Source organism: Eubalaena glacialis, chromosome 2, assembly GCF_028564815.1.
Source record: "Eubalaena glacialis isolate mEubGla1 chromosome 2, mEubGla1.1.hap2.+ XY, whole genome shotgun sequence".
In the NCBI taxonomy this organism is placed as follows: Eukaryota; Metazoa; Chordata; class Mammalia; order Artiodactyla; family Balaenidae; genus Eubalaena; species Eubalaena glacialis.
In genome coordinates this window covers 118,846,373-118,862,062 of record NC_083717.1, presented here as the reverse complement: position 1 = coordinate 118,862,062, position 15,690 = coordinate 118,846,373, and the positions used below count along the sequence as shown (strand labels likewise).

At 40.3% G+C, this 15,690-nt stretch overlaps 1 non-coding gene across 1 annotated transcript; it reads left to right on the top strand.

Annotated features, from left to right (window-relative positions):
- Positions 1 to 13,079: 13,079 nt before the first annotated feature.
- Positions 13,080 to 13,161, top strand: TRNAL-UAG (transfer RNA leucine (anticodon UAG)). Its single transcript has one exon. It is a non-coding gene; the product is annotated as a tRNA-Leu (tRNA).
- Positions 13,162 to 15,690: the final 2,529 nt, after the last annotated feature.

Here is a 15,690-nt window from a genome sequence, read left to right as displayed (position 1 = left end):
ACACAGTCTGATGTAGTGAAAGCTTCCCTCCCCTCTGCCCTCTGCAGATTGTGAACATTAAGATCTCTCACATGAAACCCAGACTTCCGCACTTGGTTTTCTCCTTGATTTGGACATCCACCGACCGGCAACCGCCTGCCTCAAGTTCGTTAGACTAGGGACCTCTTTACAGCTCGAGTCTCAGCGCCAGAGCAGGCATTCGTTAATTCTCTGTTTAATTCTTCCCTTCATTCAATAAACACTGAGCTCCAATTCTGTGCTAGGCTCTGCACTTAGGAACGAGGCATCCAGATATGGTCTTTAATTTGAAGTCACTGGCAGAGTCTTGTGGTATTAAAGAAAGTTAGTTTTCATGAAAGAGAACAATGAAAAGTAGCTGTGCCGGGTGTGAGGGGCGGTGGACAGGGTCAAGGTTCACAAACCTGCAGAGTGACCCATCACAGAGGCAGGCCTGCAGGAGGGGATGCGACTTGAGCTGCGCTTTGAAGAAAGGTTAAGACAAACAAGTTTGGGGGAGGAGTGATCCCTGGTAGAGAAAAATTTATGAGCAAAGTTGGAGAGAAAGACCTAGGCATTTAAAGGGCCAAGGCAGACGCTGGGGCAGATGCCGGCCCTGGTGGAAGTGAGGGAATGTAAGACAAGTTAGCAGGAGACTGTGAAATTTCTGGAATGAAGTTACACCTTTTAAAAAATTGAACATGGAAACTCACAAGGCTTGGAGATGCAGAATGAATTGAAGGAAAGAGAAACCAGAGTCAAGGGGACACCAGAGATTGGCCATGGTGCAGATCCTCAAACATAAAATGCAGGAGAGTAATAGTTACGGGACTGGAAAGGAAGGAAGGAATGAGAGAGACACAGGCAAGGGAGATTCTGCTGAAGTTAGATATGAATGAAGAAGAAATGAGACAACAAAGAGGAAAGAGTCAGGGAGGATTCTCAAATATCATACCTTGAAGAAACAAGACGATACTGAAAAAGAATCTAAGGGAGAGATGGGTATCTCGAGAAGGCAGAGGGGTGAGAAGTGCTCAGATTTAGGTAGGCTGAATCTGAGGTGTGGTTGGAGGATATAGGAGTTTATGATAGCCAGAATACTCTTCTATCTAGAGTTCTGTAGATTGATAGGTCAAGGTTAGATCAAATTACATAAGTCATTTATTGAGTCAGAGCCTCTAAGAATTATGTGTTCTTGAAAGAAGAGAGTACAGAGAGAAAACAGCAGACACCTGAACATGAGCTTTCTGAATAGCCCTGTTGCAGGCGTTTGTCATACTAGTGAGTGTCCAACATTTTTTAAACATTTTCCTTACTTTTTGTAATTTCACATTATAAGTAAGTCTGTCCTAGAAAACTTGCTTTCCCACCTGGCAGCTGAGAGTGAGCATGTGACCTAGGTCTACCAATCAGATGCATCCAGGGAAGATTTCAGTTTAAAAGTGTAAACCAGGAGTAAATAATCCCACAGGGAAATCCCATACTTTTCCAATGGTGAAGGTGTCAGATTCTTGGGTAGAGAGACACATACTAACACTATAGATTTCTTAAATCTATAGATTGCTGTCTTTCTTCTGTTCTGGAAAATTCTCAGCCATTATCTTTTTAAACGTTGTTTTTCTCTGTTTTTCTTTCTCCATTCATGAAACTGGAATTAAACATATATTAGACCTTCACACCCTGTCCTCCATTTCTTTTAATCTCTCTTCTGTATTTTCTGTCTTTCTTTCTCTCCAAGTTGCATTGTGGATTACATGTTCTTACTCATAATCCACTAATTTTCTCTACAGCTGTGTTTAATCAGCTGTTAAAGCTACCCACTGAGTAAACTGTAATTATAAATTATAATTTTCAATTCTAGAAGTTCTATTTGCTTCTTTTTCAAAGCTACTAAGCCAAATTTTGTAATTTCCCATTCCTCGCAGATATCTGCCACTTCAAAAAAAAAAAATCTCCTTAAACGTAGTAATTATAATTTTTAATATCTATAACTGATAATTCTGTATTATGCTATCTGTTGCTTTAGTTGATTCGTACTCATGTCACATTGTTTCCGTGTGTAACTGGTCACCTTTGAACGTGTACTGCTCAATATCTTTGCAAAATTATATGCAGTGAATTTTTGAGGTCAAGTTGAAGCTGTCTTCCTGGAAAAAAAAAATATATATGGCTTTTGTTTCTCACATGTACCTGGACCATTATCAGCCCAAGAGGGCCCTGAAAAAAGTTCATGGCCAGACATTCCCTGGGCCTCCAAGATGATGTAAGCCCAAGCTGCAAATCAGACCTGTGATCACCAGGAAAAGACCAGGAAAAGCTGATAGCTCATCCTTTCTGTTTTCTCTTGCTAAGCTTAGCTGATTTCTGCTGAGCTCCACAACAATTAACTGGAAGTGGAAGGTTAACTTCTTGTTCATCCTTATCTTGTGAGAATATCTCTTTGGGGTCCCAACTTAATATTTGGGAGAGTGCCTTACTAGAATTTCCACTTTTGATGGGTGCTGGATCTTGACATCTGTCCCTCTTTTTTCTCCCACCCAAAGATGCTGCCAAAACTATAGCCCAATTTTGCAGTAATTAGCAAATGTCTTAAGAGCTACAAAGGTTAATGCTCTCAGATTCCATCTTTCCTTTAGATTCTGACCTGTTAGTTGCTTGTTATCATATCAGTATTTTGATGCTTTTACGAAGATTTGGTAAAATCTTATCCAATATTTTTATCATTTTTCCTCAAGGAGGTTGGTACAAATTAATTAGCCCACAATTACTAGAAAGGAAATTAGAGTGGTAGGAGTTATAACATCAATCATATTCTATCACATGGACTGAGAAGCAGAGAAAGCATTACTACAGAAAGAGCATAAGGGAGAGAATGCCAAAGAACAAAAAAGAGATCAGTGATAGTGAGAAAGGAAGCCTGGATACCTTCTAGGTCCCTAGCTATGGCCCACTCCAGAGGCCTCACTGTATTCCCACTTGGAATCGATGAGACTTCCCTGAATTCTTACAGAAATCCTCCCTTTTTGTGTTAGCAAAAATTATTTTCAACTTAAAAGACTCCTAACTAACACTGAAGGTGTTAGTATGTGTCTCTCTACCTTACTGCTTTTATCTTCCAATATTCGGATCAACATTTATCAAATGGCAGTTATATATTGGCAACAGGTTGCCCTGTACAGATCTTTGCTCCAGTCAACTTGGTCCACTTATAATTCCCCAGATATAACTCACACCTTTTCCAGTTGTGATCATTTGCTTATTATTTCTTCAACTAGAATGATTTCCCATTTCTCCATACCTATCAAACACTACTTATCCTGGAAAGACCATCTCAATGCTCTAATTCAAAATGCTGTTGCTTTTTACCAAATAGATTTCATCTCTTTTCCCCTCTGAAACCCATGAACCATTTTTTGTCCTTGCTATTCCTTCCTCTACACTCCCTCTCTCGAGATTTTGAATAGGACACATGTAATGGAAGTGCCCCCCAGCACCCAGAAGTAAGCATCCAGACTGACATTACCCATTCAACTACATTCAATCATGAAATTATCATGATTCTGTCTTCCTTCCCATATTTCTTCATCTTATATGAAATATTGTCAAAAGGATGCACATTTTAATTTTTTTAATCTTCCAGAATTACTTCTGAGTTGTGGTTTTCTGTCTATTTCTATGTCCATCTTTTGGAAAATGCTACAAAAGATACAAAGAAAGAACTGAATGGGATGGAAAAGAAAAAGAGAAGGAGACTCTACTGTACTTTGGCTTTAGGTGGCTTTGTTTTGTTTTTAGAATTGTGTGTATTAGTTCACCATCCACAGTTTATATATTATACAGCTCCTTGAGGGGGAAGGTTGTATGGATTATACTTCTGGGTCTCCAAAATACCTAGCAAAGTGACCATCACATATCAGGGCATTAATAAATACTAGAAATGGAGAGCAAACAAATACACAGATATGTGCAGAGAGTGAAGGAAATTATTACCCTCAGAAATCTGGCATACAATAGACTCTTTTAGTTTCCTCTTCCTGAAATTCTTGGTAAAACAAGCACTGAAAATCTCTAAGGGACTTCTAGCTGTCACCCAATTTAAGCATAAATTCCAGGAAACTAGTCTGAATTCAGGTGCCAATTCTCATATTTATGTGGTCACTGAATGGTGTACCTGACACCAGCACAGAGATGAATGTCTCACCCACCCAACACACACAGAGTATCCTTACAGAAAAAGGAGAAGCTACCTAAGAATAAACATATGGTTACCTACTGAGACTGAGAATCTCTAAGATAATGTTCATAACAAAACACTGGGTAGAAACAGTTTAACATGGCATGTGCATTTATGGGGCAGATTTCCTCTGAAAAATCTCTGACCTCCTTTTTCAGGCCAATTCATGATTTCAGACCCTCAAGCATACACACTTTCTAGTGAGAGAAGCCCCACTTAAGAAACTTATCTGCATAACAGGACAACCTTTGTTTTCTAAATATCTGTTCAGTGGAAAGTGTTCTGTGTTCATGGATTGGAAGAATTAATAGCGTTAAAATATCCAAACTACCCAAAGTGATCTACAGATTCAGTGCAATCTTTATCAAAATCCCAATTACATTCCCTACAAAAATAGAAAAAAATCCTAAAATTCATATGGGACCACAAAAGTCCCTGATTAGCCAAAGCAATCCTTTTTTTTTTTTTTTTTTTTTTAGTAAATATCAGTGTTTATTTACAGCTCTTACAAGGACTGGATTTATTCTCTTTGATCTCTTTGTCTTCTTTGAACCCTTGACTAGCCAAAGCAATCTTAAGCAAGAAGAACAAAGCTGGAGACATCATACTTTCTGATTTCAAAATGTATTACAAAGCTACAGTAATCAAAATAGTGACATACTACCATAAAATAGACATAGATCAATGGAACATAATATAGAGCCCAGAAATAAAATTTCATATATATATTCAACTGATCTTTGACAAGGGTGCCAAGAACACACAATAGGGAAAGGATAGCTTCTTTAAGAAATGGTGTTGGGAAAATTGGATATCCACAAGCAAAAGAATAAAATTGGACCATTGTCTCATATCTTATACAAAAATCAACTCAAAATGAATTAAAGACTTAAGTGTTAGACCTAAAACTATAAAACTACTAGAAGAAAACATAGGGGAAAAACTTCTCGACATTGGTTTAAGCAATGATTTTCTGTATATGACACCAAAAGCACAGGCAACAAAAGCAAAAATAGACAAGTGGGATTGCATCAGACTAAAAATTTCTGTTCATCAAAGGAAACAATCAATAGAGTGAATATTTCCTACCAAATGGGGGAAAACATTAGCAAACCATATATCTGATAAGGGATTAATACCTAAAATATATTTTTAAAAAAATCATATAACTCAATAGCAAAAAACCAAATGACCAATTAAAAAATGGGTAAAGGACCTGAGTAGACATTTCTTAAAACAAGACATACAAATGTCCAACAGATATAGGAAAAGGTACTAACATCACTAATCATCAGGGTAATGCAAGTCAAAACCACAATGAGATATCACCTCACACCTGCTATAATGGATTTTATCAAAAAGACAAAAGATAGCAACTGTTGGTGAGGATGTGGACAAAAGAAAACCATTGTGCACTTTGGTTGGAATGTTAATTGGTAGAGCTATTATGGAAAGAGTATGGAGGATACTGAAAAAAATTTAAAATATAACTACCTTATGATCCTGCAATTCCACTTCTGGATTTATATCCCAAGGAAATGAGATCAGTATCTCAAACAGACATCTGAACTCCTATGTTTATTGCAGAATTATTCACAGTAGCCAAGATATGGAAACAACCTAAATGTTGATGGATGAATGGATAGAGAAAATATGGTATACATATATACAATGAAGTATTATTCAACCTTTAAAAAGAAGGAAATTCTGCCATCTGCAATACGTTTCTTGCATTGTAAGTCTTCTGCATTGTCTGGGATATGATTAAAATGTTAATTTCAGGTAGACTAATAAAAATGATACATTTAGTAAATTTAAGGTTAAGAACTTAAAGAATGATAACTAAAAGTAAAACAAAATGGAGGAGATAAATGGAATGATAAAAGTACTTGTTTAATACAAAGAAAGTCAGAAAAGGACAATGATGATATATTTAAGATTATTTTAAAAATCAAAATGGAGTAACTATGTTTCAGGCATCCAAAATGGAGCCAGGTACCCATTGTGGATGTGGTTTCAGAAACGTTCCCAAATCACTGAGAACTTGAACTTTCTGAACTGTATCAAACTCAAGGACATTACCAGTCATTTTCAAAACAATATCTGGTCCGGTATTTGTTTTTCTCTTTCTGACTTACTTCACTCTGAATGACAGACTCTAGGTTCATCCACATCTCTACAAATGACCCAGTTTTGTTCCTTTTTATGGCTGAGTAATATTCCATTATATGTATATGTATATATTTATATATACCACATCTTCTTTATCCATTCATCTGTCGATTTAACTCATATATGTGGAATCTAGAAAAATGGTACAGATGAACCTATTTGCAGGGCAGGAATAGAGATGCAGACCTAGAGAATGGATGTGTGAACACGGAGGGGAAGGGGAGAGTGGAATGAATTGGGAGATTAGGTTTGACATAAATACACTACCATGTGTAAAATAGATAGCTAGTGGGAACCTGCTGTATAGCACAAGGAGCTCAGCTGGGTGCTCTGTGATGACCTAGATGAGTGGGATGGGGGGGAGGTCCAAGCAGGAGGGGGTATATGTATACGTATAGCTGATTCACTTCATTGTACAGCAGAAACTAACACAACATTGTAAAGCAATTATACTCCAATAAAAAAAATATATATATATATATATCTGCTAGCAGCTGCTAGCTACAACCTTGTAGTTTCAAAATGTCCCCCACCCATGTCACAACTATGTTATCATTTCAAACCCCATTCAATCCTTGCTTAATAAGCACACTTACTTCTTCTAATTCATGATAAACAATTAATGTAACCCCACAGTTTTTTGCCGTTGTAAGCTTCCCTCATTTTGTAATCCAATAAAACACAATTCAAGTGCTTCCTTGAATTTGTGCTTCCTGGGCTGCAGTCCTAACAAACCCCAAATAAAAGCATTTATTCTCTGTCTCAACCAGGTCTCTGTTCTTGGAATTCTTGGTTAACAAGGAATAAAGAAACAAAGAACAGATAAAGAGGGATCTTACTGTGATGACACAAATGTTTTAAACCTTGATTATTGTGATGGTGGTACAACTTGGTAAATTTACTAAAATAATCATTGAATTGTATACTTACAAAGATGAATTTAAGGTATGTAAATCATACCTCAATAGAGTTATTTTTTTAAAGTATTGATGGGAATAATAGAAAGCAAATAACAATTGGTAGACTCAATCTCCTCTGTATCAGAAATTACATTTAATGTAAATGTTACAAATATTGTAGTTAAAAGCAAAAATCGTTAGATTGAGTAAAAATGAGATCTAACTCTATGCTGTTTATAGAAAACACATTTTAAATGTAAAGACAAGTGTTGACAGAAATAATCAATAAACAATGAACAATAGAAAGAGAAAAGAGTTTTATTTGTTCCAAACTGAGGACTGTACCCTAGGAGACACAGATTCAAGAAGCAATTGAACTGTGTTCCACCAACCTATAAAATGGAGGCTTACATAGGCAAAAACTGCAAAGTTATGTAAGTTGCTTGTCAAGATTTAGGTTTGGAGCTGGCAAGAAGTAAGGGTGTTTGTTAAGCAAGGATTGGCTGGGGTCCAAAATGGTTGCATAGTTATGAGAGGAGACCTAAACCACAGTTATTCCATTTTGATTTTACAATACATTATTTTCTTTAATGGTTAAAGCAGATGTACAATGCATGCTTGACAGGTCATAAGACAGACTGTTCTAGTTAGTGTAAAGTTCAAGCCAAATTGTGTAAGCCAGAATGACTTGTGATGATGCAAATGTTTTAAACATTTATATATGGAAATTTATGAAAAGTTTGAATTTATGAATTCAAATATATGAAAATTTCTTCCATCATACAGATAGGCTGGAAGTAAAAAAATGGAAAAGACATACCATTGAAAACTCTTTAAAGGAAAAGGATGATGTAGCTATATCAATATCAGCCAACAGATTCTTTAAGGTGAGAAGTACTATATGAGATATTGAGGAATATTTTATTATAAAAGGGTCAATTATATACAAAAGCACAATATTCCTTGTGGTACATCCATACAATGGACTATTATTCAGCACTAAGACCTATAGCATGAGCTATCAAGCCGTGAAAAGACATGTAAGAACTGTTATGGACTGAATGCCTATGTTTCCCCCAGATTCATATGTTGAAGCCCTAACCCCCAATGTGATGGTATTTGGAGATGGGTCTTTTGGGGGTAAGTAGGGTTAGATGGGGCCATGAGGATGGGGCCCTCAAGCTGGGAGCAGTATCCTTATAAGAAGAGACATCAGAGGGCTTGCTTTCTCTTTCTCTCTCCTTCTCTGCCATGTGAGGACAGAGTGCTTTCCTGCAAGCCAGAAGATAGCTTGCATCAGAATCCGACCATCCTAGCACCCCGATCCTGGACTTCCAGCCTCCAGAACTGTAAGTAAATAGATTTCTGTTGTTCAAGTCACCCAGTCTATGGTATTTTGTATGGCAGCCTCAGCTGACTAAGACAAAAAACTCAAATGCATATTACTAAATGAAAGAAGCCCTTCTGAAATGCTACATATTGTATGATTCCAACTATATGATGTTCTGAAAAAGGCAAAACTATGAACAAAACAAAAAGATCACTGGTTGCCAGGGGTTGGGGTGAGGGAGGGATGAATAGTCAGAGCACAGAGGATTTTTAGGGCAGTGAAACTATTCTATTTGATACAGTAGATACATGTCATACATTTGTTAGAATCCATAGAATTTGTAACACCAAGAGTGATCCCTAATGTAAACTATGGTTTGGGGTGATAATGATGTATCAGTGTGATTCATTGATTGTAACATATGTACCATTCTGTACCACCCTAGTGTGGGATGCTGAAGATGGAGGAATCTGTGCATGTGTGTGGGAACTCTATGCACTTTCTACTCAATTTTCCTGTGAACTTAAAACTGCCCTGAAAAGAAATTCTATTTAAACAAACCCTCCACAATATCCTGAATTTTTATGTATCTAATAACATGTCTTCAAAGGTAAGAAACAAAAGTTGACAAAACTGAGAGAAGAAATAGAAAAATACACAATCATCATTGGATATTTGAACAATCCTCTCTCAGTAAGTATTAAACAAGAAGACAAAATATTCAGTGAGGACTTCGAAGGTTTTATGAACACAGTAACCAATATCTGGTACTGGGAGGTAACTGGATAGATTCCCAAAAAAAAGAAAATTTGAATAAAGTTTACTATGCATATGCCAACTACAAATTGGCATTTGCCATCTGCCTCTACAAGGATTAAGTCACTAGCCACTGCAGTCTCTGACCTTCAACACACCCTGAAAGGAGTTCAGGGTGGAGATCAGGAATAAGGCAATCTGTGCTCTGGGAAAAACTGGCAAAACAGGCCTTCAGATAGTTAGATATTTTCAGGAGAAGATTTTACGAGCCCAAATTCTTGCATCTTCTTACATCTAGAAAAGCACTAAAATAATTAACAGAGACATCTGCTCCTTGTGACTAGCAGCAAGCCTTGCCAAAATGTGTGCTTGACTGCATGTACCCCCCTTCACTAAAATCATATACAATACTGAGTTCCTCCCTACCTCTTCAGAGCTGTTCCTCAGAGCTATCTGAGATGCTGTCTCCCAGGCTATAGTCCTCATTTTGCCCCAAATAAAACTAACTCACAACTCTCACATTGTACATGTTTTTTCAGTCGACACATACTTCAATCACTCATTTGATAGAATGAAGGACTGTAGGATGCATATCCTGGTAGACATCCTTAGGTCTCTAAGGTTCAAAGGAGAATTCAAGTATTTTGCACACTACTAACAAGGGTGTGAACTCTACCTTGTCTAAGTCCGTAAAATGGACATGATAAAAAATACACTTGGACATAGAAGATCAAGGGTAGATGAGATTCCCTGTTCTTGGGCCAAGATCTTGCAGGTGCATTGTTCATGGACCTCAGACTTCCTAGGCTTCAAGTCTCTAAAGTTCTTTCACAGATGAGAAAGATCTCTGGTATCAAGTTTCCAGGGTGACCTCAGTTGATTAATTTGGACATGTGCAAAGTTTTCCATGTGGCCTAGGAGAGGGTAAGGGTGCAAGCATTTCTCCTAGTTTCTCCTGCACACTCATCTGTCTTTATGCCATGCCCAGTAAGACAAATACATGTGGCCAGAGACTTCAGAAGGTAGCACCATTGGATTCCATTTTTGTGTAGTTCATCTGAGACCTCTAGTGTTTCCAGTCCTGGGCATCCTTGGGTCCACATTCTATTCATGTCTTAAGGGTCATAAAGTAACTGGTACTGTTCACCAGTATTGGAAAGACCTTTTCCTTGTCCTTAACAGTAGTCTTTACTATTTTGCCAGGCTTTTCCCTCTCATTTGTATCCAAGGCCTCTCATTTTTTCCCCACTGCCACCATATTGAGCACACATCTCTTCCCTGCACACTGCTTTCAAGAAGTCTGCACATCTTTGACTCCTTCAGTTTGCCTTCCTCATTTCTGTTACAATTCCAAAATACAAAACTGATCTCTGCTGCAGTGGTTTTTGGAGCATGGTCCCTGGATCAGTAGCATCAGCATCACCTAACAACCTGTTAGAAATATAAATTCTTAGGCCCTTGGTCTTCTAAATCAGAAATTCCAAGAGTTGAGTCTAGCAATCTGTCTTTTTAATAAGCCCTCCAGATGATTGTGATGCATGCTAACATTTGAGGGCCACCGCTCTACCACTGGTGAGATGCCCCTCTCCAGTGATCTCTTTCCACACCAGCAGGGAGCTCCAGCCCCCATGTGTCTACCTCTATTACCCTTGAAAATACATTGAGGTTCTTTTACAGAGATCCCACAGAGAATCTGAGTTAGCAGTCTTCCTGCAATCCCTGTTCCCTTCACTTTTATGTTGAAACTTATGGGATTTCAGGAAGAGATCTCTATCTCTATGCCCAAATTTCCCCCTTTTTATAAGGACACCAGTCATATTGGATTAGAGCCCACACTAATGACCTCATTTTAATTTGATTACTTCTGTAAATACCTTATTTCCAAATAAGGTCACATATTGGGGCACTGGGAATTAGGACTTCTATATATCCTTCTGGAGGGACACAATTCCACCCAAAACAAAGAGCATAGAATTTTACTGGAGGCTCTGGGAAAATCCCCTTTATGTGTCGTGGGAACCTCCAACACCACCATGGGATTAATTTTCCCTTCTCTTGGGGGAATTAAGAGACAACGACAATTGCCTATTCTTAGGGAAGTAAGCCAAGTCTGGGCGCTTCTTCCCTGACAAAGACTGCATATTTGCAAGAGAGAGGGAAACACAGAACATATACATATACAACCTCCCCGTTTAAAGCTCTTGGTGGAACTTGCCCCCCAAATAGCTTTAATTTTATCAAATGAAGGATGTGATCGGATATCACCAGGGAACCACAATTTCTACCCTTAGAAGGCAGAAAATTGGCCCAAGCATCCCCCAATCCCATCACCCAGCCTTTTGCTCAGTCACCTGTTAGAATTCCAAAATACAAAACCGATCTCTGCTGCAATGATTTTTATTGCCCCCCCCCGCCCCCCTCAAGTCTAGGCAGTAGTTGTGAAATAATTCTCAGCTACTGCCACACAGTAGCAAAAGAGACACAGCATCTTGGCCTTCTGTAACTTCCACTTGGTTGTAATTAAAAGCAGCAAGAATTCTTTTTCACATAGGGAACATGGAAACTCAAGTTTGGTGGACCCTAGACAGATGCTCAAACATTTGGAGAACTGATGTGTGGCTACCCTTCTCCGTGTCAAGAGGCGTGACAGTGTAAAGTTAATTCTCTCGCCTATTCTGGCCCCGTTCCCAGGCTCCCCTCCGGAGGCCGGCAGGCTTGGGCTTCTAGGTAGGATGAGGAGCGGGAGCATGAGAGTTCTCAGGAATCCTGGGCGCCTTGAGTACCAGTCTGGGCTCAGAATCCGGCCTCAGTCCCTAGGGAAGGACGTCTCAGTCCGTCTCCTTCCGCAGTCGCCACTAATAATAGCCGCCACATGGCTACAACTGCGCAGGGGAAACGGGACCTCTCTGGGAGACACAGAAATGGGAGACGCAGAGATACAAAAGGGACTGGAGGCCCCCTGGAAGCAGGAACCGATCCAACCTAAAAGACAGCCTCCCTTCGCGCAGGCTGAACTGGGAAGGAAGACTGCAGACTCTGCTTGGGCTGACACTAGGGAGCGGGCATTGATTGGCGTCAGCTATTTGCGCTTTCGGCCAAGAGAAGCAAAAGGGAACTAGGAGACAAGCTTTCTTTTTTTTTTTCCCCAGTCGTTTAACGCACGCACTGTGCATGCCTTCTGGAGACTCGAAGACTCCTCTCCCGGCTGCAGAACCGAAAAGTATCAAATTCAAAATTTAGCAAAGAATTGAAGTCGCGGCGCGCGGTGGGTGACAGGGAAAGACAGTTTGCTCTTTCTTATTCCACCACCGCGATCCCCAAATGATCTGGAGTCTAAATCAAGGAGTTCATTCGTCCTTTCAACAGTTTTTGAGCGCTTACTGGGCGCCAGGCGGAAGCTGACGTGACCCGCCTTCGGAAAGATGTTACATTCTAGATCCCAAGTGCTGCGCTTCGGGAGCGGATACTTGGTTTTGAAGGTCTTTCCCTTTTAGTTCCTGGAGTGAGAAGAGCTATTTGGGTTGGGTGAATGCAGGTTCGAGTCCTAGTAGAGCGGAGAAGAACTTTCTTAGTGTCCCTTGGTGATACCTAGAATCATGGTTTCGGGTCAGGGAGTAGAAGACAACGCGGGAAAAAAAAAAAGGCAGAAAAGTATAACTAGCAAGTGTACAGAATTTTGTGGTGTAGGCTTGGTAGCGTGGCCGAGCGGTCTAAGGCGCTGGATTTAGGCTCCAGTCTCTTTGGAGGCGTGGGTTCGAATCCCACCGCTGCCAAGGTTTTGTTTCTTAATCGCAATCGCAAGCGGTCACTGCCCGTGTCCTCACTACAGGAGCGGATAAGGACTTGCCAAAGGTGTGGCATTTAAGCTGGGGCGTTCAAGTTGAGGAGAGGTGGAGAGCCTTGAAACCGGCGGGGTGGGGTGGGGTTAGGCTCCCCGGAAGCAGGAACCGATCCAACCTAAACGACAGCCTCCCTCCCTGGGGGCTGAATTGGGGAGGAAGACTGCAGACTCTGGGGTGGGGCACGGAGGAGAGCGGGGAGTGAAGTGAGACTTTGTGTCGTCATTTGCTCCTAAGTGTTAACCCGGCAAAATTCGGGCAGATGCAAAGTGTCCCTGTGCAGTTTCTGCGGCTGACTGCCTCTGGGACCCCTACAGTTTCCTACGGGATGTTCTCTATTTTTCCACTGGTCTCCCCGCTACAACAGCAACCCCCCCCCCCCACCATTTCTCTTTCCGTCTCTCCCTCCAGGTAAAGGTGGTAAAGTCAGGCCAGTAAAGGAGATGGGTTAAGCAGGAAGCGAATCATCGAGGGAGGCAACTGCTCACCAGCTCAGGGAAGTGATTCAATTCCCAGGCTTGAGCCAGCCAAGGAAGAATACCCTGACCACCCCCTAGCCCGCAAGGTATCCTAGGATGGGTTCAAAGTCAGAATTTGAGCTCTTTAAAGAACATTCTCACTTTCTGACCTTTGGACAATGACTTTCCTGCCCCATGTGCACTGCCTTTGGTACCCAAAGGGTACACTGGGCACGGTTTGGCACCCATTGCCCCCAGGTCTGAAACCAGGCATTGTCCCTTCCTCAAGTCTTTGAGAAGGAGTCATCGGTTCATTTTAGTAGGTGGTGATAGTCCTGACTGGCCCACGCCCTAAAGGAGGCAAGCGATAAATTTGTCCTTGTGACTTGTTACTTTAGTCAGCCTCTACCATAGTGACATTTTGGATAATTCTCTGTAGTGGGGGCCTGTCATATGTATTATAGAATGTTTAGCAGCGTCCCTGGCCTTTACCCAGTAGACACCAGTAGTACTGTCCCAGTTTTGACAACCGAAAATGTCTCCAGACATTGTCAAATGTCCCCTATGAGGCAAAATCCTCCCTAAAGACTGAGGGTGCAACTACAGTATTATCTCCCAGTGTTTGGTTTGTCTTCTCAGTCTCTTCACAGTGTCTTTTGAAGGGCAGGGGTTCTTAATTTTATGAAGTACAATTAATCATTGTACTTAATTTTTCTTTGATGGATCATGCTTTTAATGTTGCATCTAAGAAATCTTCCCCCAACACAAGTTGACAAAGATTTTATTCTAAATATTTTATAGTTTTGATTTTTGATCCATTTTGAGTTAATTTTTCATTCAGTGTGAAGTAGGGATCAAAACTGTGTTTTTTTAAAACATCATTTGTTGAAAAGACTACTTTTCTCTACTGAATTGCCTTTGAAATTTTGTCAAAAATTAGTTGATAATACATGTGTGATTCTACCTCTGCACTCCTGTTCCATAGATCTATTTTTTGTATCTTAATGCCAATACTACAGTCTTGATTATAGCAGATTTATAAGTCTTGAGGTCAGGCACAGTGAGTCCTCCAACTTTGTTCTTCTTTTCAAAGTTGTTTGGAGCATGCTACGTCTTTGGATTTTCATATGAATTTTGGAATCAGCTGGTCATTTTCTGGGAAAAAAAACTGTTGTTATTTTGATTTGGATTGCATTGAACCTATAAATCAATTTAAGGATAATTGATATCTTAACAGTATTGTCTTCTCATTCACAAACACAAAATGTTTCTCCTTGTATTTAGGTTTTCTTTCATTTCTCTCAGCATTTTTTTTTTCGGTGTACAAGTGTACACGTTTTAATGCTAAGTATTTCATATTTAATGATTCTATAGTACATTGGATTGCTTTTTAAAAGAATCCAAAATCGATTTCTTTTTTTTTTTTTTAATTTATTTATTTATGGTTGTGTTGGGTCTTCGTTTCTGTGCGAGGGCCTTCTCCTAGTTGTGGCAAGCGGGGGCCACTCTTCATCGCGGTGCGCGGGCCTCTCACCATCGCGGCCTCTCCTGCTGCGGAGCACAGGCTCCAGTCGCGCAGGCTCAGCAATTGTGGCTCACGGGCCCAGTCGCTCCGCGGCATGTAGGATTTTCCAAGACCAGGGCTCGAACCCGTGTCCCCTGCATTGGCAGGCAGATTCTCAACCACTGCGCCACCAGGGAAGCCCCGATTTCTTTTTTTTTAAAATAAATTTATTTATTTTATTTATTTATTTTTGGCTGCGTTGGGTCTTTGTTGCTGCGTGTGGGCTTTCTCTAGTTGCGGCGAGTAGGGGCTACTCTTCGTTGCGGTGTGCGGGCTTCTCATTGTGGTGGCTTCTCTTGTTGTGGAGCATGGGCTCTAGGCGCGCGGGCTTCAGTAGTTGTGGCACATGGGCTCAGTAGTTGTGGCTTGCGGGCTCTAGACCGCAGGCTCAGTAGTCGTGGCACACGGGCTTAGTTTTCCACAGCATGTGGGATCTTCACG